A 25921-nucleotide genomic window follows, 5' to 3' on the forward strand; every position below is an offset into this window, starting at 1 on the left:
AGACTAAGCAAAAGCTATTGCTAGAAAAAGCCTTCTCAAATTATGTTGTGTTTCTACAGTATTCCTGGCCCAGCATTTACTTCTGCCTTTTCCTTTCAGAGCTCTCAGAAATATAATCAGTGAATACTTAACTTTTTGAGCGACTGGGTGGCCTTCAAATCAGCTTTGACTTAGGCGTTTTCAAGCCACCAAAGCTCATAATGCAAGTGCTAGCATACCAGGAAATGAAACACAGTGTTCATTTGACATTCCAATGTAAGAGGCCTAGGGCAAAACAATCTAGCATAGCAGATTTTCAGATTATCAGAAAGGGATAGCAGAAATGTCACAGCCTGTGTTATTCCACGGAGGGATGTTTGTCAAAGAAAACAGCTGTTCTGAATTTACCATCTACCCTCCTATTAGAAGGGTCACAATCTTATTACAACTGTATAGGGATAGAATGGACAGACGTACAAGCAAAACATACAAAACAATCCTGAAGTGGACAAAAATGCAGCTTTTAAGTATAAAGCCCACATTGTTTTTAAGGAAGAAGTTATTAAATAAGGTATTTTTCATTTGGAAAGCTTCTATATTGAGTAAGTAAGAAATATAGAACTGTACTTCTTGTGAAAAAAAACTTTTTCTTCTTGATCTGCTACACAATTGTCAAGTAAGAAAAGGATAGATTCTATGCATGGTTGTTCACAAAAGCAAATTATTGTTTGAGAAATGCAACCTTAAATAATCCTTTTACACCAAAAAAATTTATCAATACAGAATAACAAGACTATGGTGAAACTGAAGTATGTGCTTTTCAACATGATTAAATTAAAAAAAATTAATAAATCTAGCTATTTATCTATTTAAAGAAGCTGGTAACATAAGTCTGTCCAAAATAAGATGCAACCCAAAGCGAAGTTCATAGACATGCAACAAAAATATGCAACTTCAACACTTGTTTATTGATCTCTCCGTGCGTGACTTGGCATGGTAACACATGCATAATGCCAGCTTATGTCCTAGCTATGTATCATTCCCCTTGAATAAAGACAGAGCAACTCCTAGGAGTTTAAGTTACTAACACGGCTGAACTATATCAAACCCTGTATGTTTGTCACAAACCTTCAGAAAGCCATTTTTTCTTAGTATGGTATATCACTTGGTTCTCATATGTGTCATGTGAGAATAGATACCCACAGAATTAACATTTTACTACTTAAATATTTTCGCTAGATTATGGGTTATACTTAAATGCTAATATACACTGCAAATTAAAATCTTGCAAATAGGTTTAAGATTTATTTCTATCAGTAAATACCTATATGCAGACAATATATTTTAAACACTTTACGTGTGACAGCTTCTTAGGTGAACTATTGAAGGGTGGATCTACACTGACCCATTATATTGGGGCCAATCTGGCACGGTTTACATCAGCCTGGGATGGGTCTGACAGCAACTCTCCTATTCACTGTGAAGAAAGGAGGGAGAATCATACAATCATAGAATTGGAAGAGACCTCGTGGGCCATCCAGTCCAACTCCTGCCAAGAAGCAGGAAAATTACAGATGGCCATCCAGCCTCTGCTTAAAAGCCTCCAAAGAAGGAGCCTACACCACACTCTGGAGCAGAAAGTTCCACTGCTGAACAGCTCTCACAGTGAAGAAGTTCTTCCTCATGTTCAGGTGGAATATCCTTTCCTGTAGTTTGAAGTCATTGTTTCACGTCCTAGTCTCTAGTGCAGCAGAAAACAAGCTTGATCCCTCCTCCCTACAACTTCCCCTCACATATTTATACATGGCCATCATGTCTCCTCTCAGCCTTCTTTTCTGCACGCTAAACATGTCCAGCTGTTTTAAGCCGTTCTTCATAGGGGTTGTTCTCCAGACTGTTGATCATTTGAGTTGCCCTCCTCTGGACACATTTCAGCTTGTCAATTGTGGTACCCAGAATTGGACACAGTGTTCCAGGTGTGGTCTGACCAAGGCAGAATAGAGGGGTAGCATGTCTTCCCTGGATCTAGACACTATTATTTATTTATTTATTTATTTATTACATGCATTTATACCCCGCCCTTCTCCCCGAGGGGACTCAGAGCGGCTTTATGCCTATTTATGCAGGCCAAAATCACATTCCAATCCCCCATTCTGTATCTTTGCATTTCATTTTTTCTGCCTAAGTGGAGTAGCTTGCATTTGTTCCTGTTGAACTTCATTTTGTTAGTTTTGGCTCATTTCTCTAACCCATTAAGATCGTTTTGAATTCTGCTTCTGTCTTCTGGAGTATTAGCTATCCCTCCCTATTTAGTGTTGTCTGCAAACTTTTTGATCATGCCTTCTAGCCCTTTGTCTAAGTCATTAATAAAGATGTTGAAAAAAACTGGGCCGAGGACGAAACCCTGTGACACTCCGCTCGTCACTTCTTTCCAGAATGAAGAGGAAGCATTGGTGAGCACCCATTGAGTTGGTTCACTTAACCAATTACAGATCTACCTAACCATAGTTTTGCCTAGCCCACATTTGACTAGTTTGTTTGCCAGAAAGTCATGGGGGACCATGTTGAAGACCTTACTGAAATCCAAATACACTACATCCACAGTGTTCTCTGCATCTACCTAGCTTGTAACTCTTGGATTAGTCTGGCATGACTTGTTTTTGATAAATCCATGTAGACTATTAGTGATAACCACATTCATTTCTAAGTGTTTGCAGACCACTTCCATATCTATCTTTTCCAGAATCTTGCCTGGTATCGACATGAGGCTGATCGGGCGGTAATTGCTTGGATTGTCCTTTTTTCCTTCTTGGATAGGGATGACATTTGCCCTCCTCCAATCTGCTGGGACTTGTCCCATTCTCCAAGAACTCTCTAAGATCATTGCCAATGGTTCCGAAATTATTTCTGCTAGTTCTTTCAATACTCTTGGATGTAGTTGATCTGGCCCCGGGGACTGCCCAGTGACACCAAATGGATGCTATTACCATCTGCTCCCATCCTCCATGTTGCAACAGACTCCTGGCTGACATTTGGAGAAACAGATCCAGGAGCACTTGTAAGCTGCAAACACAGTACTTCAAAGGGAGTGTACCCCATCCAGAACTGCTTCACACACTCCAACCCCAAGTTGTAACCCTTAGAAGTAATCACCTCTGTCTCATCTGGACTCAGCTTCAATTTCTTTGTTTTTTCATTCAGTCCATTACCTTCTCCAGGCATTCATTCAGATGAGACACACTATGCTTAGTTGAGGCTGCTTTTTAAAACATGGAGAAATATATTTGGGTGTCATCAGTGTACTAATAGTACCCCACACCATGCCTCAAGAGGATCTCTCCCAGTGGTTTAATACTATTCTATGGCACCTAGCTTTCTATATTTCTCTTCGTACTAACATGTAATATTGCATAGGAGCATACTCTGGGACCCTCAGCTGAGTCTGAGAGAAGTCTGCTTCCCCATGACATCTGATGTGTGCCAATGAGTGTTAATATTAATAATAGTAGTAGTTATTCTGGGACCTTAAGCTGAGTCTGAGAGAGGGCTGCTTCCCCATGACATCTGATGTGTACCAATGGGTGTTAATAATAATATTAATATTAGTAACAATAGTTATTCTGGGACCCTAAGCTGAGTCTGAGAAGTCTGCTTCCCCATGACAGCTGATGTATACCAATGGGTGTTAATAATAATATTAATATTAATAACAATAGTTGTTCTGGGACCCTAAGCTGAATCGGAGAGAAGTCTGCTTCCCCATGACAGCTCATATGAGCTAAAAGAGGTTAAAATGCCCTCAGTGTGTGGCAATTTTCACCCCTCTAGCCCAAAAACCAAGCCGGGGAGAGGGGGAGGGTTTGAGCCTCGGAAGGTCAATGGTCCGAAAATTCTGTTTGTATAAGCACCCCATTTTCGGAAATGGGGAGAAATACAAAAGTGATACAAAACAAATGAAACTAAATGAAACAAACAGCGATTCCATACAAATGCACACCACTAATATTTAGTTCTCATTGTTCTTGTTTTGCCCCCCATGTTCTCTTTTCTACTTTTAAAAAAAAATAGTTACTTGAGATTTGCTAATATGTCTTGTTTGTTTGTCTGTTTTGACTTTAGTTCTGTCATCACACACCAATGAATCTGTTAATGTAAGGATGCAGTTGCTGGTTTTTAAATCTATACTCAAAATGAATCCAAAAGCTGTTTTGTATGAAGGATCTAAGTACCATTATACGGTAGGAATTTATTTTTTAGCATTTATTTTGTTATGAATGACAGATAGTTCATTTGCAAATATACCTTTCTGATTCAGCTTCTAAAAAGCAAAGTTGCTAACAATTACATGTATTTAAATCAGGAACTGTATAACAAAGACGGATCCAGAGAATTTTATATTTCTTTTGTCTTGAAAATGCAATCTCATTCTCCTTCTAATATGACATCGAATGTAAGTTGCATCCCTTTTTTGAAACTTCAGTTTTGGGGAAAACTTTTTAAAAATTTCGTCACTTTTGACACGTGAGGTGTACACTGAACAATCTGAAAGTAATGGTATCACCATCTCAGCTACCCATGCGGACAATTTTGGGATTATCTGGAATTTCAAAATCTAAAATACTCAACCTGCATAGTTTTCATCAGACTTTAATACTGATGATTAACCATCAGTTTTATCTGATATTTTATGATATGAAAATATTTTTACTAATGAAAATATTAATGCCTATCTATATTCCAAAATACTGATGATCTATCACTCTATAGATGTGATCTTAAGAGTTATAGCTTCAACATAGAAAAATCTGCAACTTGTCACAAATATTCTGGTGAATTCATATTTATTGGTAATAGTTGAATGATATCCATTTTAGCTTTCACTCACACAGACCATTATAAAATCTGTGGGTTTTTAAAATTAAACACTGCATAAAGGAATAATCTAGCCACTGTACAAAAATCCAGAGTGGGAGAGATCCCAGTTCAAATGAAAACTGAATGCCAAATATAAGTGAGCCACGAAAGAGGCCGCAGCTTTAGTCAGGCACAGAAAAAAGCAACGTTAGATACGCAATATGGGAAACTCATTAAGGAATGTCATATGAAATATCACTCATTGCTGTTCATAAACATGAGCCTGGTTTAGATATATTCAGTTACAAGTGGAGAAGTTCTATACTGTAATTAACCAGTTCATTATATGGAATGACTAGTACAGAATGACTAGCACATTTGCAATCTTATTTATGTTCTCTGCACCTGTGTTTTCTTTGGTATAAATTATAATCATGGTCTTTAAATCTACATGAGCAAATCTACAAATCTCAAGTCAATCAGTGAGCAGTAATGTATTCTAATAAGGGAAAAGGAATAGAATTGTTGAATTATACTGATGAATTAATAATTGATCATCAACGTATCTTAAATTTCAAGTATCAGAGCATTCAATGATACACAAGCACACATTTCAACATCTATTCCAAATATGTTTTCCTACAGTCTGTCCCAACACTCTGATGAAGAGCCAGTTTGGCATGAATTTAAGGTATTTTGGTGCTAAATTCGTAAATACAGTAATTCAACATAACATTACTGCATATTGAACTACTTTTTCTGTCAAATTTGTTGTATAACATGAAGTTTTGGTGCTTAATTTGTAAAATCATAACCTAATTTGATGTTTAATAAGCTTTTCCTTAATCCCTCCTTATTATCCAAGTTATTCGCTTATCCAAGCTTCTGCCGGCCCGTTTAGCTTGGATAAGTGAGACTCTACTGTATGTCCAGACCTCATAATAAAAAGCAATAGACTTTCCCCTGCTTTTTAGTATTTATTTAATAAAATAAAATAAAATAAATAATTTAATAAGATAACTGATATCCTTTTCCCTCCATAGTTATAGTTAATCTTTGTCAACACATGAAAAATAATATATTTATTTCACATTTTTCCTTTCATTTACTTTTCAAATAATTGATAAGGATATATAGTTTTATTATTGCATTCCAACTAAAATGCAATTAGAAGAAATAATATTTCCCCCCTTATCATCATTTAATATTTTCATCTTATCGTAAAATATGTTCATAATATTACATAAAATAAAATGTAAACATGACCATGAAGTGTATATGTTAAATAGTTCCTTTTTAAAAGGTACTATCTAAACAAAGTTGACCTAAAGCACAGTTAATACAACCTTTTATATTACAACAAATTTGAAATAGACTGAAAGTATTTTGCTATGCTATTAGTGAGTGGCAAGGATGATAATGTTATAAAATGGTGTTGATAAATTCATATTATTGAACGAGGTATTTCCTTTTACTATTTTGTTTAATTGATACATATTTGACCAGGTATTTTACATAAAGGACAAAAAATTAGGTTTGATCCCCTCAAGAAAAAGTCAAGATATAAATTAATCAAATAAATAAATTGATGTAAGATGTACAGTAATTGAAGTCTGCAGTATTTGGAGTGGTAATTATCTTTTGCAAGAACATTTTATCATTTCAACAATTGATTCATATGTGTATCTAATGCACTTCTACGTCAAGTATATCTATCTCAAAGTATATACCAACAAAAAAGTGAGCAATTTAAAGACTGCTATATTGTTAATGTACAGAATACAGTTTTTTACAAATAGCATTTTTACACTGCTTTTTGTATTTGTACCCTGTTTCCCTGAAAATAAGACATCCCCAGAAAATAAGACCTAGTAGAGGTTTTGCTGAATTGCTAAATATAAGGCCTCCCCCAAAAGTAAGACCTAGTAATGTTTTCGTTTGGAAGCATGCAGGATCGGTAAATGCACATACCATAGATTGTTGTACATGGAAATAAAGGTAGTAACAAGAAATAATAATAATATAATAATAACTTTATTCTTGTATCCCACCTCCATCTCCCAGAAGGGATTCAGGGCAGCTTACACAGGGACAAGCCCAACAACAACATAAATGTACATACGAACAGAAATTTAAAACAGTAATTTAAAAACAGTATAGCAATAAAATATAATATAGAAATTTTTGAAAGGATTCACAGTTTGGTTATGCTGGTTTGTGATGACAACTACTGTATAGTAGATAATAAATTTTCATTTTTAAAAAAAATCCAACCATAAATGTGAATTCTTCTTTGTGGAAAAATAAGACATCCCCTGAAAATAAGACCTAGTCCATCTTTGGGAGCAAAAATTAATATAAGACACTGTCTTATTTTCGGGGAAACAGGGTATATATCTAGCAATTTTGCCTTTCGAACTATCTTATTAAGCAGGAAGTAAAATATATCTTTCTGTGCAACTTCAAATCTCCTACTGATATTTTCGCATATTCTCCCAGCCCACATCTTTAATGTGGGTTTTTAGGATTTGACTACAGCCATAGTTCAGTAAAATTAAAAATAGAAATGTGAAAAGTAACAGCATTATCTACATGTTTAAATACCATGACTATCTACTCACCCTCTGTGACCTGCCAGGAATAACGATATGCTGTCAACAACAAAAAAAACCCGATAAGGTTCTACTACTTGATCTGACAAAAGCCAGAGCTTGTTAATTTGTTTCAATGTCAAAAATAGATACTCTCACTCAAAGATCAGCTGCACACATTTCCATAGATATCTCAGACATGATTCTATGGGATCCATTAAGAACTTGATGTAATGGATACTATCATTATTTCACAATCTCCTTTCTTCAAAAAACCCTAAGAAAAATAATGATATCATAGAATTTAAAATGCAGTTTTTGAGGAAACATTGTTAGCATCGATGACGAGTCATGGTTTGGTCAAAATGCCAGTGCAGGTAGCTTCATTGATATGGGTCCTCTGCAGTAAAAGTCAACCCTCCGTATTCAAGGGCAATTGGTTCTAGGATCCCTTGCAAATACTAAAAAACATAAGTTCTCAAGTCCCTTGTTTTATATATATATATATATATATATATATATATATATATATATATATGTATATGTATCTCAAGAATGGAACTCGAGTATCAACTGATCCCTTCCACTCTATCATTCCCATGCTGCTTAAAAAAATAGTACTGTACTTTTTGATATATATTTTTAAAAGAATCCATCTTTGGTTGGCTAAATCCAAAATCCAAAACCCACAAAGAGGAACAACAGTATAAACATAAAACTTCCGGCTTACAGGCTTCACCAGGTGAGGGAATACATTGAGTGTCCTAAAGTAAAGACAGTCAAAGCATGACTACAATCATCAACACTGTGCTAATGAAACTAAACTGTTTCACTGGCCTTGGAAATAAAGTGATTTTGGTTAACAAAATGTTACGTTTTCCATATATGAAATTTCAATTACCAAAGTGCTTAGTGCTTATACTTTGGCTGATAGGCAGTTGATCTACATATTGACCTACATCATCATCATCATCATCATCATCATCATCCTACCTACAGAAATGTGATAACTACAACTTGTAAACAGATGCCGTACTGTGAAATTATCAATATTCTGGTTATTTCATTCCCAGAGAAGACAAGAACAGATAAATAAATGCAGAACTTTTGGAAAAATGCATTCCACATGAATCAGATATTTGCATCCAGCAGATTCAGTGGACACATTCTGACATTTATGTGAATAAATTATTATCAGGGAACTGAGATTCAGGCTGTGTTATATGAAATAGCACAACTTACTTGATAGCAAAGGTTTGACGCTTCCAGGTTCTTCTGGACCTGATGGATGTTCAGCTCTATGCGTCAGTCAAAAATATATCTGCCAGCTAAGGCTGGTGCTACAACTACACCCATTCTTGAAAGAAGCAGATCCAAGTAGGATTACCTAGCTCTGAATTAATTCAATGTGGGTTGCCTTCAAAATATATTTAAAAATAAAAATCGTTCCAAAATGTTACTATTAGCAAATACTCTATACAGGGATTATATGTGCAGGAAGCATTTTTTAAAGGCTGTCTACTAGTTTCCAATTTCTTTCTGTGTTCAATTAAAATGCTGCTGATAACCTTTAGTCTTTAATAGCTTTCCTATCAGAGTATTTCAAGGACAGCTTCATATGTACTGGCCGACCCACTGAGATAATCTTAGGAAGTCCTCTTGTACAATCCATCATCATCAGAGGGACTACTGAGTATCTCTACCAGGAATCTGGAACTCTTTCTCTGCAAATGTCATGGAAGCTGATAGAGATTTTCCTGTTCAGAGAGCTCTTTGATGGGTGAGTCTCTATTGTTGTTATAATACTTCTCTGTTTAAATAATGGTATTGACATAAACTAATACGTTAAGTAAAAACATTAGCTAACTGAACAATGAATGATTTGCCCTCAGAAAATTGATTAGGGCAATTGATAGCATTGTTTAAATATATATGAATGCTTCACCTTTAAGCTTACAATTTACCAAAGCTTTCAATCAAATTTCTTTGTTTATTTTAGAACTTCTATATTATATTATGCTTAAATGGTAAAATAATTTTAGAAAATGAAAATATCAAAGATGCATGAATTTTTAAAGTTAATAAGAATTCATGAAGAACTTTGCTGGGTGATACCAGATGGTTAGCCTAGTCCAGCATTCTGTTACAATTATGCAAAACTAGTCACTTATGGGATGTGAAAAATACTAGAAAATCATGCAATAGCACCCTCCCACTCCTATTCCTCAGCAGTGTGTATACAGAGGCATATTGACTCTGATATTGGAGATAATACAAAGCTATCTGATTATTAGCCTCAGATGCTCTCAATATCTATTAATTTGTCTAATCTGTTTTGAAAGCCAACCAAGCTGGAAGTCATTATGTCATTTCATTTAACTTGAATCCAGTGGTTCAGGTCTTGTCCTTTGAGCAGGTGAAAACAAGCTTAATCCCACTTTCGCTTTTTCAAATATTTTAAGATTTAGCTATTGTATCAAACTCTGTCATCTGTTTTCTCTTCTCCAGACTAAACTTACACCATTTGCTCAATCATTCCTCATAACACTTGATTTCCAGACCCTTCACTATCTCTTTCGCTAGTAATCCTTCTCTGGATATGTTCCAGTTTGTCTAGATGCTTCTTAAACTGTGAGGCCCACACCTGATTACAAATAAACACTTGTAGAACTGTAAAGTCAAATTTAGAAACATATATGCAGTGCATCGGCAGAAGCAGAAAGGATGGCAAGTGTAACAACAACAATTATAAGTGAAATACTTTGAGTTAACCTGTGGAAGAAAACACTTTAAAAATATTATGTCAGACACTGAGGAACATGGCTTTGTTGCCGCTTATGGCTGCATGTGGAGAATATATGAATGAGGCTGAAATCTTACTTTCCTAATTAACTACAATGTGGATATTGCTGTGACTCACAAAGAGCTCTTCCCAAAATTGCAAAGCCTTAGGGATCACACTTTTGCCACTCAACATGGCTAAAAAACAACCACTGCCTTTAATATTAAAATATATAGGAACTGCACATAAAATGTAATAGATATGAGTACATACATTTATTAAATATTAAAAATTAAAACACATCTTCAAAACAGAACCACATACACATACATAGAAATTACTGTACAAAATTATATGTACTGAAAACCTAAATAATGTCAGGGTATTTCAGATATAGAGTATCTTGAAATTAATTAAGAATCCCAGCTGTTGATTGGATGGCGGCTACAAGTGATTTGAGAATTTGTTATATTGCCATTTAACAACTACAGAACAGTTGTGTTACTCAATATTTCTTGTTATAAGAGAGATTTAAGAGGTAATCAATCTTCTGGTATTCACTGCCTGCTGACTTGTTAATCTATGTAGTAGTGGCTGTTTGAATGAATCAGCTATAGTTATACTAGATTCTTGAGCTTCCAAAGCATGTTTTCATTCCGACTCAAATATGAATCACATATAATGAAACAAATGACACAATAAAATTGCATCGTTCTGGACAACATAAGAAAACCACAGATAATACAGAAAACACAGAAAATGTGCCCAGATATCCATTTCATAATAATCCTTACAAAATTCCTCAAACAAATTCTTATATATTACTAGTTTGCCACAATACTATTGTTAATCATTCCAATTCAGCCTAGAACCCTTTCATATTATTTGAAATTGCCACAAAACTTGTAGCTAACCCATATTTGCACATCTATGATATATCTTTGTTGAGTATCAATGAGGAGACAATTTCTAACAAGGAAGCTATGAATTACACCTCTTCAAGCTGTGTTTTATGCTCTCTTTATGCCTTTTCTAGGGTAGAAACAGCAAAGGAAATACCGTATTTTTCGCTTTATGAGACGCACCTGATGATAAGACGCACCTAGTTTTCAGAGGAGGAAAATGGGGATGCCACATTTTTTGAAGGATTTTATAACCGTTTCATCCTTCACTGACTGCCATGAAGACTTCACCCACTCACCGCTTAAGGGCCTGAGCTGTTAAGAATGGTGGGAGCTGAAGTCCAAAACACCCGGAGGGCCTAAGTTTGCCCATGCCTGTTGTTGAGTCACTCAAAGCAAGCTTTGGCGGCCCCAAGGAGGCACTGACCTGGCCGCACGGTCTTGAGGCGGACGGGCTCCCTGAAGTGGCGGATGACGGCCAGCGTGTCGCGGTGCGTGAGGCCGCTCACCGGGATGCCGTTCACCTCCAGCAAGACGTCCTCCGGCGCCGGGGCTTTCCCCGAGAGCAGGACCGAGCCGGGAGTGCCGCCCGAGGAAGAGGAGGCGGCGGGTGAAGGCTCGGAGAGGCGGGCGCCGAGGTAAGGGAACTCTCCGCGCTCGGCGCCGCCACGGAGGAGCTCCGGGTCCGGCCCGCAGCCGCTGCCCCAGGACACGGCGCACTCAGTGCCACTTCCTCCGCAGCGTCTTAGACATGAGGCCACACCATGGGCGACCCTTCACCCGTGAGGAGGACGAGGAGACGATGGCGGCGCCACTCTCCTGAGTACTCAGTCAGTCAGTCACTCGTCCGGCTAGTTCGCCAAGCGCGCGCCCCTCTGTTTGCGTGTGTGCGCGCGTGCGTGCTCTCCCTCTTTCTTTCCTCTCTCTCCTCACCTCGTGAGGTCATATTGCATTTATAAGACGCACTGACTTTCCCCCTCTATTTTGGGGGGGGGGGGGAAGTGCGTCTTATAAAGCGAAAAATACGGTATGTGTTGGGGTGTGCAGACAATTTTATAACTCAACAGCTGGTATTGATATGTCAAAGGGGACAATCTTTCTGAGAAACAGTCATTGATATAACATTGGACCAGACCAGAAGACAGTTTCCTTGTCCTTATGTGTGTCCTTTCATCTTAACTTCTGGCACTTTTTGAACACCCCAATCAACTCACCATGGGTTATAGAAGCATCATAATGCTTTTGGAACAGCTCTTGAAGTTGATTCACTTGAATGACTGAGGACAGTAGATGGGCCTTAAAGCTGTTCCATTACTGGAGGGTACTTAAGTCAAATCCACACAGGACAATCAGAGGCTGCTCAAGATGAACCACGCCATGCTACATTGCACAGATAACAAAACCCTATTTCGAAGAGTACTTTTGTCAAATTCTGACCCTTGAACGTTTGAACTATGCAGATTTACTCAATACAAAAATGTATATTAGCAGTCAATATCTTTCCTACTGAAATGAAAATGTTTCTTAAAATGGTACATAGTTTAAATAACTGTTCTATTCATCTTGATAGTTTATTGTTTTATCAATGTTTTTAAAATTCAAAACAGACAGACAATTGAAGCTAATTGAGCTGGTAAATCACCTCTGAACAACTCTTGCTGAAAAAAAACTATGAAAAGTTCATCAAAGAACCAGTGAACTTGGCCTCTTCCACATTGCCATGTAAGATCCAGATTATCTGCTTTGAACTGGATTATACAGCAGTGCAAACTCATATAATCCAGTTCAAAGAAGATAATGTGGATTATCTGCTTTTATAATCTGGATTACATGGCAGTACAGAAGGAGCCTTGAATAAATATAGCAACAACAAGGCAGTTACTAAAGAAAGGATATATTCCAAAATAGTACATACAGTGATACCTTGACTTAAGAGTTTAATTCATTCCGTAATAAGAGCTTAAATTGCTCTTATCTCAAAGTGCATTTTTCCATTAAAATGCTATTAATCCGTTCTGGATTAATAAGAAAATGTACTTTATAAATAACAAGTAATGAATAAATGCACATTCACATGGAACAATAAAAAAGAAAGATCAACTTTTAAATGGAAGAAGCACAAAGTTGCGACAAGGAAGTACAAAGCACAAAGTGAAGAGGCAGAAGCATCATTTTCTTCATACTGTACTCATTCCAGCCTCCCTCTCTCTCTTGCTCTTTTTCCCTCTCTCTCTTCATGAAGCCAAACATACCTGGAATAAAAATTACACAGAATCAACTAACCCAAAGTTCCTCAAAGCAAACAAGGGCAAAGCAGACAGCAATCTCCCAAAGCGGACAAGAGTACAAGGCACAAAGCATGGAGGCTGCTCCCTTGGAGCCCTAAAACCCTCTACACTGGTGCTAGCGCTCCCTTTGGCATTAGATCTTAACTGCTCTTATGTCAAGCAAAACCTGGACTGAGCAACAGCTCTTAACTCAAAATGTTAAGTTGAGGTGCTCTTAAATAGAGGTTCCACTGTACATTGTATGCTTCATTCTTATACAGTGTTTCAGTTGATGTTCTTCCTAAAATATTGCCAAGCATATTTCACTAGTTCATTATACAAGCAATAAAGAATAATGAGCAAAAATTTCAACAATTGTTAAAACTAAATTATGTATAACTAATTTATGACATATTACACAAGAACTAAACCAACAAAAAAAAAACAATTCTCCAAAATATATCAACTGTTATAAATTGTCTTAGCAACAAGCTGTTGTAATTTATAGCATTTAGCGAAACAGTTATACAAACCTTATTTCCACCAATTCAAATGACAATAGTTAATTTACAAAATAAACTACTCTTTGACTGTATATATTAAACAACTATCATATTTAAAACAGAGGCCAACATTCAATTAAAGTTACAAAACAATTATTTTAAAAATGTGGCTGCTGTGGCAGATAATGTTACCACATAAGCATTTTAATACTAATAAGAACATTGCTATGCTGTTTTGTGATGTTTTAGGCCCAAACTAAGTAGATCTACTGACTCAATGAAACTTATGTTAAATGTTGACTGGCCACATTCCTAATTATTCTAGTTTACCTTAGCTGGGATTAACAATTTGATTTGGTCCAATGTGCCCTGCTATAGATTAGCACCAGGATAAATACATTTGATTAATGATTTTTAAAAGAGTTTTAGGAAAATCAAGAATATCCTGTGGCATGTTAAGGACTAACAAATGATATGCATGAATTTCTACTGATTCTAGGCCACTTCATCACAGGCAGGAAATGTTATCCAGAATTTGAAGTACACAGTGGACCCACCATATCCACAGGTTCTAGGACCCACTACATATACAAAAAATATGTATAATAATATCTTACATTATTAAATTAAGGCAACATGAATGCACACAATTCTGCATTCCTGTGTTCATATCTTACTAATATGGGGCACAACAATCCATGGTTGCTGGAAATCCCATATCCAGATGTTGCAGATCTGAACAGCCCATTGTATATACCAGCAGTTCTCAAAAGTGTGCTCTGCAAAGCCTTTGGGACTCAGCGAAGCATACTGAGGGGCTCCACACTTTCTATCTCCTCTTCTTCCTCCCCCCCCCCCCCCCAACAAGCCTTTTCTCCTCTTTCCTGCTCCTCCCCCTACCACCCTTGCCCCCAAAAGCCTTTTTTCCTCACCTTTTTTCTCACCTCACTACCCAGATCATTTCCTCCTTGCCTCCCTTGATTCCAAAACCCTGTTTGCCTCCCACTGCTCAGGGAGTGCTTTGATTGTGCTTTTCCTTCATGGCAGAAGGGAGTTGGAACTGGATGGCCTCTGGGGTTTCCGCTGCTGCTGCTGTTGTTACTACAAAGGGGGTGCTCTGATTGTGCTTTTACTGCATAGCAGAAGTGGCTTGGACTTATTCTTCATTTTAAGTAGTGTATTGTTCTTTCTTTCCTTATTTTGCACTACAAACAAGATATGTGAAGTATGCATAGAATCATAGAATAGTAGAGTTGGAAGAGACCTCATGGGCCATCCAGTACAACCCCCTGCCAAGAAGCAGGAAATCGCATTCAAAGCACCCCCGACAGATGGCCATCCAGCCTCTGCTTAAAAGCCTCCAAAGAAGGAGCCTCCACCACAGTCTGGGGGAGAGAGTCCCACTGCCGAACAGCTCTCACAGTGAGGAAGTTCTTTCTGATGTTTAGGTGAAATCTCCTTTCCTGTAGTTTGAAGCCATTGTTCCGCGTCCTAGTCTCCAGGGCAGCAGAAAACAAGCTTGCTCCCTTCTCCCCATGACTTCCCCTCACATCTTTATACATGGCTATCATGTCTCCTCTCAGCCTTCTATTCTGCAGGCTAAACATGCCCAGTTCTTTAAGCCGCTCCTCATAGGGCTTGTTCTCCAGACCCTTAATCATTTTAGTCGCCCTCCTCTGGACGCTTTCCAGCTTGTCAACATCTCCCTTCAACTGCGGTGCCCAAAATTGGACACAGTATTCCAGGTGTGGTCTGACCAAGGCAGAATAGAGAGGGAGCATGACTTCCCTGGATCTAGACGCTATTCCCCTATTGATGCAGGCCAGAATCTCGTTGGCTTTTTTAGCTGCCGCATCACATTGTTGGCTCATGTTTAACTTGTTGTCCTCGAGGACTCCAAGGTCTTTTTCGCACACACTGCTGTCAAGCCAGGCATCCCCATTTTGTATCTTTGATTTCCATTTTTTCTGCCAAAGTGGAGTATCTTGCATTTGTCTCTGTTGAACTTCATTTTGTTAGTTTTGGCCCATCTCTCTAGTCTGTCAAGATCGTTTTGAATTCTGCTCCTGTCTGCTGGAGTGTTAGCTATCCCTCCCAGTTTGGTGTCATCTGCAAACTTGATGATCGTATCTTCTAACACTTCGTCTAAGTCGTTAATAAAGATGTTGAACAGAACCGGGCACAGGACGGAACCCTGAGGCACTCCACTCATGACTTCTTTCTAAGATGAAGAAGACGCATTGGTGAGCACCCTTTGGGTTCGTTCCTTTGCCAATTACAGATCCACCTAACTGTAGTTTTGTCTAGTCCACATTTTACTAGTTTGTTTCCCAGAATGTAGTGGGGGACCTTTTTGAAGGCTTTGCTGAAATCTAGGTACGCTACATCCACGGCGTTCCCTGTACCGACCCAACTTGTAACTCTATCGAAAAAAGAGATCAGATTAGTCTGGCGTTACTTGTTTTTGGTAAATCCGTGTTGACTATTAGCAATGACCACATTTGTTTCTAAGTGTTCGCAGACCACTTCCTTAATGATCTTTTTCAGAATCTTGCCTGGTATCGACGTGAGGCTGACCGGATAGTAATTGTTTGGGTTGTTTTTTTTCCCCCTTCTTGAAGATAGGGACCACATTCGCCCTCCTCCAATCTGAAGGAACTTGTTCATGTTTTTTTTTCCAATTAGTTCACACAAACATTTTCTATCCATCTGCCACTGGCCCGGCTCATCTGACTAATTTTTAAACATAATGTGTCAAAAGGTTTGCCCATGCCTGATATATATACATAAAAAGCTGTGCCCAGCCACGCATTGCTGTGGCTTATGGAAATCCTTTGTTGGCCAGGTGGAATAGCAATGAATAGCCTTGCAGCCTCAAAGCCTGGCCATTTTCTTCTTATGGGAAGACAATGAAATGCAATGGAATAGGATTGCTGCTTGGAAGGCTGGGTACTTGTGTTCTGGCTGCTAGAATTGCAATGAATAGCCTCGCTGCTTCAAAGCCTTCTACCAAGGTTAATCCTTTGTTGGTCTGGTTGAATTGCACTGAATAGCCTTGCAGCTTCAAAACCTGGCTGTGTTATACCTAGGGGAATTCTTGTTTGGTGAGCTGGAGTAGCACCCTCAATCAAAAAGCCATTTTGAAGCTTGGCTACTTCCTTTGTAGGGGAATTCTTGTTTGGGTAGCTTGAATTGCACTGAATAGTCTTGAAGGTTAAAAGCCTGGACGCTTTCTACATATTATTATTATTATTATTATTATTATTATTACTATTATTATTATTATTGACACAACGACGTTGTATGACACAGCAAACAAGATAGATATGCTGGATTTCGTTTCACAAAATCACAAGTCGAACACTTCCCAAGTGTCTAGGACTGTGTGATGTATTTTCGGATGATGCGTGCAGATCCCAGTAGGGTGGCCTTTTGCAGTTGGCAGATCGTAATTTTGTCAATGTCTATTGTTTCCAAATGCCGGCTGAGATCTTTTGGCACGGCACCCAATGTGCCGATCACCACCGGGACCACCTGCACTGGTTTCTGCCAGAGTCTTTGAAGTTCAATCTTGAGGTCTTGATAGCGGCTGACTTTTTCCTGTTGTTTTTCGTCATGCGACTGTCACCTGGGATGGCAACATCAATGATCCAAACCTTTTTCTTTTCCACAACTGTGATGTCTGGTGTGTTGTGTTCCAGAACTTTGTCAGTCTGGATTCAGAAGTCCCACAGTATCTTTGCGTGCTCATTTTCCAATACTTTTGCAGGTTTGTGATCCCACCAGTTCTTTGCTGCTGGCAGGTGGTACTTGAGGCATAAGTTCCAATGGATCATTTGGGCCACATAGTTGTGCCTCTGTTTGTCTGTACAATTTTCTTACAGCAGCAGAGGATATGATCAATGGTTTCGTCAGTTTCCTTGCACAGTCTGCATTTTGGGTCATCAGCTGATTTTTCGATCTTGGCCTTAATTGCATTTGTTCTGATGGCTTGCTCCTGAGCTGCAAGGATCAGGCCTTCTGTCTCCTTCTTCAGTGTCCCATTTGTGAGCCTGAGCCAGGTCTTCTCCTTATCAGCTTTTCCTTCAATTTTGTCAAGGAACTTTCCATGCAATGTTTTGTTGTGCCAGCTGTCAGCTCTAGTTTGTAGTGCGGTTTTCTTGTACTGATTTTTTGTCTGCTGTGCTTTGAGGAGTTTCAGATTTTTGACTTCAATCAAAGCAGGTTCTTCACTTTGCTTTACATATTCTGCCAGGGCATGTTCTTCTTCTTTGACTGCTTGTTTTACTTGTAAAAGTCCTCTGCCCCCTGATCTTCTAGACAGATATAGCCGGTCAACATCACTGCGGGGTTCAGTGAATGATGAATGGTCATGAGTTTTCTTGTTTTTCTGTCCAAATTGCCCAGTTCCATCTGTGTCCAATTTATGATGCCAGCAGTATATCTTATGACAGGTATGGCCCAGGTGTTTATGGCTTTGATGGTGTTGCCTCCTTTGAGCTTGCTTTTGAGAATTTTTCTGACCCTTTGTGCGTATTCTTTACTGACCACAGTCTTCACATGTTCATGCTTGATGTTGTCCAGCTGTAATATGCCCAGATATTTATAGGCCTCTGGCTGGTGACACTTTATTGTTTGGCCATTAGGCATATTTATGCCCTTACTTTCAATGATTTTTCCCTTCTTCAATGCCACTGTCGAACATTTGCCCAAACTAAACTCCATGCTGATATCAGTGCTAAAAATTCAGACAGTGTTAGTCAGAGACTGTATTTCAGTTTCCGTTTTCCCATACAGCTTCAGGTCATCCATGTACATCAGATGCGAAATTTTGTGGGATTTCTTAGATGTTTGATAGCCGAGATTTGTTTTTTGTAAGACTGTTGACAGAGGGATCATGGCAATAATGAAAAGCAGAGGGGACAATGAGTCTCCCTGGAAAATTCCTCTTCTGATGTTGACAAGTCCATAGCTTTCATTTCCAACAAACAGTTCAGTTTTCCAGTGCTCCATCATGTTTTCAATAAAGGTGCCAACGTTTTTACTAATCCCGATGGCGTCCAGGCACTTGATGATCCAGCTGTGTGGGAGTGAGTCAAAGGCCTTTTTGTAGTCAATCCACGTCATGTGAAGATTAGCTTTTCGGCTTTTACAGTTCTCCAGAATCATTTTGTCAATTAATAACTGGTCTTTTGTGCCCCTGCTTTTCCGTTTGTTGCCTTTCTGTTCATCTGGCAAGATGTTTTTTTCTTCAAGATTGTGCCGTCGCGCCTGGGGCTGTAAACTCTTAGTGAAAGAGGCATGGACGTGACAACTTTCCCCAGGGGATTGCTTCTTGCCCTCTGAAGAGGACTGAGGTGACAGGGATGGAATCCTTATGATCCCACCGCTGCCCCCAATTGAAGAGAGCCCAATTTGTGGTACTCAACTCAGGCAGGGGAAATCTTTGTCTTTAAATCCCACTGCTGCCTCCAATTCAGGAGATGTGTGCACGTGTGAGAGGGAGGGATGGAGGATGTGTGAATGTATGACAGGGATGATTTAGTGGATAAGGAAGGATAACGGAACTGATTGGGTTTAAATGAGTAAAGATGGTAACTTATATAGGAAAGTACGGTAACTTATATAGATAGGTACGGTAACTGCCACCAACGTGAGGTAACAGGCTTACAGAGAGGCAAGGAGACTTATCTTTATGAACAATAACAAAATTCAAGTTTATTTTTGGTACATAAGCGTATGGTTTCAATCAGTAAACGTTCCGGATCTTAAGTTACAATGTAGTCTTTCTTGAATGGATATTTCTTAAATAACTTCTCTTCAACACAGTATACTAAACTCCCCTGGTCAGCTTATATTCCCAGCCTTTCCCCTGAGTGACCATAAGCTGCCGTCCTTAGCTGATTTCCACAGCTCCTAATCTTTCCAAAACCTAACCACAACTGTCCTTATTTAAACCCTCACAGCAACTGAACTTTTAAAAGGGAATATGCTCTAACTGTCATCTTAGCCACGCCCCCTTTTTCCTCCAGAGAGAGGTTACGTTGCCATGGCAACCCGCTGAACACAGCTGGCTTCCATGTGAGACCTGTCTTCATCAATACATAACTCCCCTTTTTCCTTTTAATAAACAAATAAAATCATATCAATAATTCCCATTAACTCATAACATCCTTACACCCTCCTTTAGGGAAACTGGAACTCCCAAGGACCAAAACACTGTAGTTAACTCAAAAACTGGGTTTATTCTTCACAAAAGTAAAAGAAAATATACATTACAGTCTTTGATTGTTTAAGTCCGTGGAGCCTTCTAGATCCCTCTTTCTCTGGCTGTGAATGCCGGAGCAAACTCAGCCTCAGTCCAATGACCTATATCTGAAGACAAGAGTCTTCCTCTGTTGCCAAAGGACTGATGTGAAGGCGCTTGAGACTCCTCAACGTTGTTCAGATTGGCCCTGAACATGAAGTGTGAGTCCCAAGGGTAAGAACCTCAGAATTGGTGCTGAGAGGTAACTTTTGAAGGGCTTTTTGAGCCAAGCCTCTCTTTCACGTCCATCCGATAGAGAACTTGCTGATGGAATGAAAAGGAGGAAACACAGTCCTACTCCAGGAAGAGGTGGAGCCAAACAGTTTTGCTGAGTGAGCAATATAACAGGTACAAACAACATTGATTGACAGATATAAATAACCAATCCAACTACATTTACAGGGTAAGGGCAAAATCAGGCATGATACAACAATTCAAATCTTGAAACTTATAGTTTGACATATAGATGGCGCCACTCGCGCCGTCACAAAGATAGTCTTGAATTCTGTCAGCTATGATGCCAGTCAGTAGTTTAAACATAGCGGGCAGTCATGTTATTGGCCTGTAGTTTCCTGGTGCTGCTCCTTTTGCTGGATCCTTTTGTATCAGGTATGTTCTTCCAGTTGTTAGCCATTCACTGATACTTCCTTTCTGCAGCATCTCACTGAATTGTTGGGCCATTTTTCCATGTAAACTAATCAGATGTTTGAGCCAAAATCCATGAAGTTGATCACTACCAGGCGATGTCCAGTTCTTGACTTTTTGCACTCGTTTGCTGATCATTTCAGTTGTTATTTCCATCTGTTCCATTTTGTTCTGTGAGAATTTTCCTTCAAACTCCTTTATCCACCCAGCATTTTTGCTGTAGTTCTTATTATTTTCCCAAAGTTCTTTCCAGAACTTCATTGTTGCAATTTTCTCTGGCTTTATAGTTACTGTGTCTGTTGTTTGGTTCAGACTCTGGTAGAACCGTCTTTGGTCTGATTGAAACAGTTGATTTTGTCTGTACTGGATGATTCTGGCTTCGTATCTTTCAATTTTTCTGGCTGTTGCTGTAATTTGTTCTTTCACAATTTCCAAATCTTCTTCAATTTTTCTGGTGTTCAGCCAGTACTTTCTGATCAGGTATTGCTTGATTTTGTCATTTTTCAGTTTCTTCTCTTTCATATTTTTCAGGTTACTTGCATCTGATCTGAGTTTCTTGATTTTCAACTCTAGCCTGACCTTCCACTTTGGTTTTCCAGTTGATTTTCTTTGGGGCTGCCTTGGTTGTAGAAGCCCAAGCTCTTCTGTTACTATCACTGCTGCACTGTAGGCATACTGGTTTGTTTGTTCAATTGATGTTATTTGGACAGTGGAGAGTACTGCATTCACATCTTTCATGAGAGGTGCCAGGTGTCTCTTGGGCACTGTTTTTAGAGTTGGGAGCCGCTGTCTTATTGCATTTGCTGCAGCATGAGCCATGATCTTATTCTTGAGCTCTTGTTGTCTTGCTGTCAAGGTTCCTGGTGATCCAACAGGTGTTTCAAGTGCTGGTTCATCAAATTCTTGCAAAAGCTCCACACTTTCTTCTGGTTCAATCTGTTCCACCATTCCAAGTGTTCCTGGAGTCTCTGCTGCTGTCTGTGCTGTGGTCTGATGGTAATTTGCTTTGCAGATTTTCTGGATTTCTTCAAGTTCAACTTCACTGAATACTTTGTTTCTGATTATGAATCTTCGTTGGTCAGCCAGTCGGGGTTCTGTTATCTGTGAGTCAGGGTACTCTTGTTTCCATAGCTGATGCATCCTTTTTTGGTAGCCGCGCTTTTCAGGTTCAGAGTTGTAATAGCATTTCATAACTGTGCGGTTTTCTGGCATTGTATATTTCTGCCGCTTCTGTGACTGTTCATTTGGGTTTTGATGATTCCGTAGCCCACTTGTCGATGGATGTCCAGAATCAGCAGCATCCACCACGGTCCTTTTTATCCTGGGCGACGACTGAGCCAGTATAGACTTCGTTTTGGTTTGATTCTCCATAATGCTAATGGGTTAGGTGCTCTTGGTTCCATTCCTCAGCTGAGGCCTCTCTGGCTTGGTTGGACCTGCCGGTAGTTACACTACTGCCAGCACAGCCCTCAGCGTCCTCGGAATGGTTAAGCCCCCCCACCACGTCAAGGTGGCACCTGCGGGGGTTGTTATTATTATTATTATTATTATTATTATTATTATTATTATTATTATTATTTCTACATAGGGCATCCTTGATAGGCTAGGTTGAATTTTGTAAAAGAGGTCTCTTGTTCTAGGTTGTTGGGTTTTTTATGGTCTTGTATTATTCCACGTTGCTTGTTATAGAATTCTCTGTATCTGTGCACAAGCCAGTGAACAGTTGTGTTCAGGATTCTGACCCTATTTCTCTCCCCTTTGCTTCTCTGTCTTTGTCTGCTTGAAGAGGTTCATTTGTCATTTATTCTTTTTTTGTTGTTGTTTATAAATATTGTCTTTTTGCATTCTTCCCTCACAATGTCCCTGGCTTCAGTCCAGAGTTGTTCTGGCTCCTGGTCAAATAGGCTTAATAGTACTACTTATCTATTTTGACAATGCATTTAAATTCTAAAAGGATGTTCTTCAGATTCTATTTATCCACACATATTGATTAAGGTTGATTCCACAATCTGCTCCTGGCCTTGCTTTTGAGAGAATGGAATTTTTCATTTTGTTCTTTCAATTACCATATGTTTTCTATACTGGCCATTAGGTGATGATGTTCATGTACATAATAGAGTTTTCCATCTCAGGACTATTTTTCCTACCTGTGTTGCCTACCTCATGTATTTTGACTTCGATATATACATCAGTTCTAATTTTAATGAGTTTGTTAGTCGCCCATTATGCACTAGGATCGGACCTGCTAAAGGTTCACAGATGAGTGGTAATTTTTTAATGTTTTTATAGTTATGCTATTTTAACCATGATTTGTTTACTCTGTTTGTAGTTTGATACTGGAGCCTCCGGTGACTCAGTGTGTTAAAGCGATGAGCTGCTGAACTTGCAGACCGAAAGGTCCCTGGTTCAAATCCGGGGAGCGGAGTGAGCTGTAAGCTCCAGCTTCTGCCAACCAGCTTCTGCATTCCATGCAGTCATGCTGGCCACATGACCTTGGAGGTGTCTACGGACAACGCTGGCTCTTCGGCTTAGAAATGGAGATGAGCACCAACCCCCAGAGTCAGACACGACTGGACTTAACGTCAGGGGAAACCTTTACCTTAGTTTGATACTGGTGTTTTAATTGTATATTTTATGATCTAAATGTGACTGATTGGGCTTGTCCCCATGTAAGCCGCTTCGGGGAGATGGTGGCGGCATACAAAAATAAAGTTGTTGTTGTTGTTGTTGTTGCTATTATTATTATTTGGTGTGTCAAGAATGTATATATGATGAACAGTTTGTTCCACAAAATTCAATCAGTTGCTCTCCTGCTTCATTTCTTGATCAATGACCAAATTCTCCTACGATATTTGGTTCTACTCTGCTTCCTACTTTTGCATTCTAATCACCCATGATTGCCAATATGTCCTGTTTTGATGTGTGAACAATTTTCTCCTGGACACCAGCAAAGAATCTAAATTTTGTTTCTATATCCTAGCTCCTCCCAGGATGTAGTCTCTACCCCACCCCACCCTAAAACTTGGGCTTTCCTGGGGGGGAAATTGACCCAGGAGGGCATCCAGCCACCTCCATGTAGCCCCTAAACTTATCTGAAGGGCCTGGCTGCATGCTCAGGCTCCTCTGTCTAGAACTCCTGGTGTGTCAAAATGATGTGTCAGAAGATTGGGAGGGGGAGAATTTCCCTCCCCCCCCCCCAAACCTCCTAACATGCCATCTTGACGCATCAGGAGTTCTGGACGGAGAGGCCTGAGCATGCAGCCAGGCCCCTCAGGTAAGTTTAAGGGCTAAATGGGGAGCTAGGAGGTGAGGGTAGGGGTACCATCTTGCTCCTTCGGGCTCTAGGAGCCCAAAGAACCAGGATTGCTGTGGGGAATCATTCCTGACAGGCCCAGCATTTTTCAGATCTGGATCTTTCAGTGAGGCCCAGATCTGTTGAGATGTCAATTTAATCTGGGTTTATCTGACGCATCATTTGGACACCTCAGGTAAACCCGTTACCCATCACAGGTTTTAGGACCTGTATAGAAGAGCCCTTATTGAAATTATTCAGTCAGATTTTGCATTATACACTTTGAGAGCTTTTACTACATTTCTATTTTTCAATTCTCTGAGTAAAACACTTTAATTAGGTGGCTCAAAATACCCCATTCCTCTCCATTTCGCCTCATTTGCTCCAAGTAGTCCAATGTTTATGCATTCTATTTCTTGTTTAATATTGTCAGACTTACCGATTCATACTTTTCATATTCCATGTTCCTATAATATGTGTTGTGTGACTGCAACTTTTCTTTCACCTCTGAGAATGTCAACAGCTGAATGTCCTTTCCACTTGAATCCAGTTTCTTTATTAGACACAGCACTACTCATACTTGTCATCTGCTCTTCCCCAGGAGCCCACTGAGTTCCTTCCGACTTGAGATTCTCAACTTCTGGCACTATCTCTTGTTTCATTATGGATTGTCTCATCATGGGGTAGATTGCTTCAGATGTGGCTTACCATGGTTTTCTTGTGCACAGTACTAATAAACATTCTTTATGGTGCACTGTTTTGCTTCTGAGAGATCCTTCACCAGTATCACATGCTCACTACTGCATTGTAGCTGTTTGGAACATTTAATCTTGATCCACACCAAAGCCTGTCTGGTCCATCATGGCACAACCTTTGTGGGGTGGGAGAATTGCATACTCCTGTTGAGCTGAAAGACCATGATGATGGTAGCAATATGATATCCCCCCCCCCAGTTCTTCCAATGAGTTTCATAGTTTAGTCTTGTCATAACTATTTGCTGTCTAGCTTCGAATCCAACTCACATTTTTCAAAATAAAATTAACCAAACCACATTCTGAAGAATCCAATGCTACATTGTTGCATGGACAGAGTGGAGATGCTCAGACCAGAAATAATGCATCATACTGTTGGGGTAGATATTGCATATGCAATTACAAATATGAATAATTAACAGCCAACACAAATAATTGACAGATGTTAAAAGTTGACAAATGCTGGCCAATATAAAGCCACAACTTGATTGGTTAGAACTGCAGTTGCAGTTGGCTCAAGACATGGATCCCAGATCAAGGCATCGACCAACCTGCTTGTTGATCAATTGGACTTTTAATCCGGCCTATAGCTAGATCCCATGGCATGATGGGGGAAGTAACCCGCACAAGTGTACTGCTCCTTTTGGCCACTCCCCCACCCTATTCTCCATGAGATGTAGTGAAGACATTTGTCTATACAGCCACTCCATCGATGCCTCCAACCCTAGACCTCCCAGGTCCCTGAGTGGATCCCCATATACCATCCCCAATGCCCACTGACTCATGTCAACACTACCCAAAGGTTGTGACAGACTATTTTACTATGCTATTGTATATAATGGGACTTGAGCATCTATGGATTTTGTTATCTGGGGGGGGGGGGGGGGCTGGAACCAAACCAAAGTGATACCAAGGGCCCCCTGTAAAGACTACTATAGCCATGCAACAACTGAAGAGAAGAGATTAACTATCTTTTCTGTAGTTATGTTTTTCATAGAACAAAGGCAAGACATCAATGAGCATTAAGAAAGCAGCAGCCATTAGATC

At 39.3% G+C, this 25921-nt stretch overlaps 1 protein-coding gene and 1 long non-coding RNA gene across 3 annotated transcripts in view; one reads left to right on the top strand and one right to left on the bottom strand.

Moving 5' to 3' along the window:
* Positions 1-25921, bottom strand: part of rbm20 (RNA binding motif protein 20) — a 154162-nt gene that overhangs the window by 110716 nt on the left and 17525 nt on the right. The gene's annotated exons all lie outside the window — the stretch shown is intronic.
* LOC134297772 (uncharacterized) lies at positions 8774-24876 on the top strand. Its single transcript, XR_010004641.1, has 2 exons — positions 8774-9204; positions 23160-24876. It is a non-coding gene; the product is annotated as an uncharacterized LOC134297772 (long non-coding RNA).

This window comes from Anolis carolinensis, chromosome 3, assembly GCF_035594765.1.
Source record: "Anolis carolinensis isolate JA03-04 chromosome 3, rAnoCar3.1.pri, whole genome shotgun sequence".
In the NCBI taxonomy this organism is placed as follows: domain Eukaryota; kingdom Metazoa; phylum Chordata; class Lepidosauria; order Squamata; family Dactyloidae; genus Anolis; species Anolis carolinensis.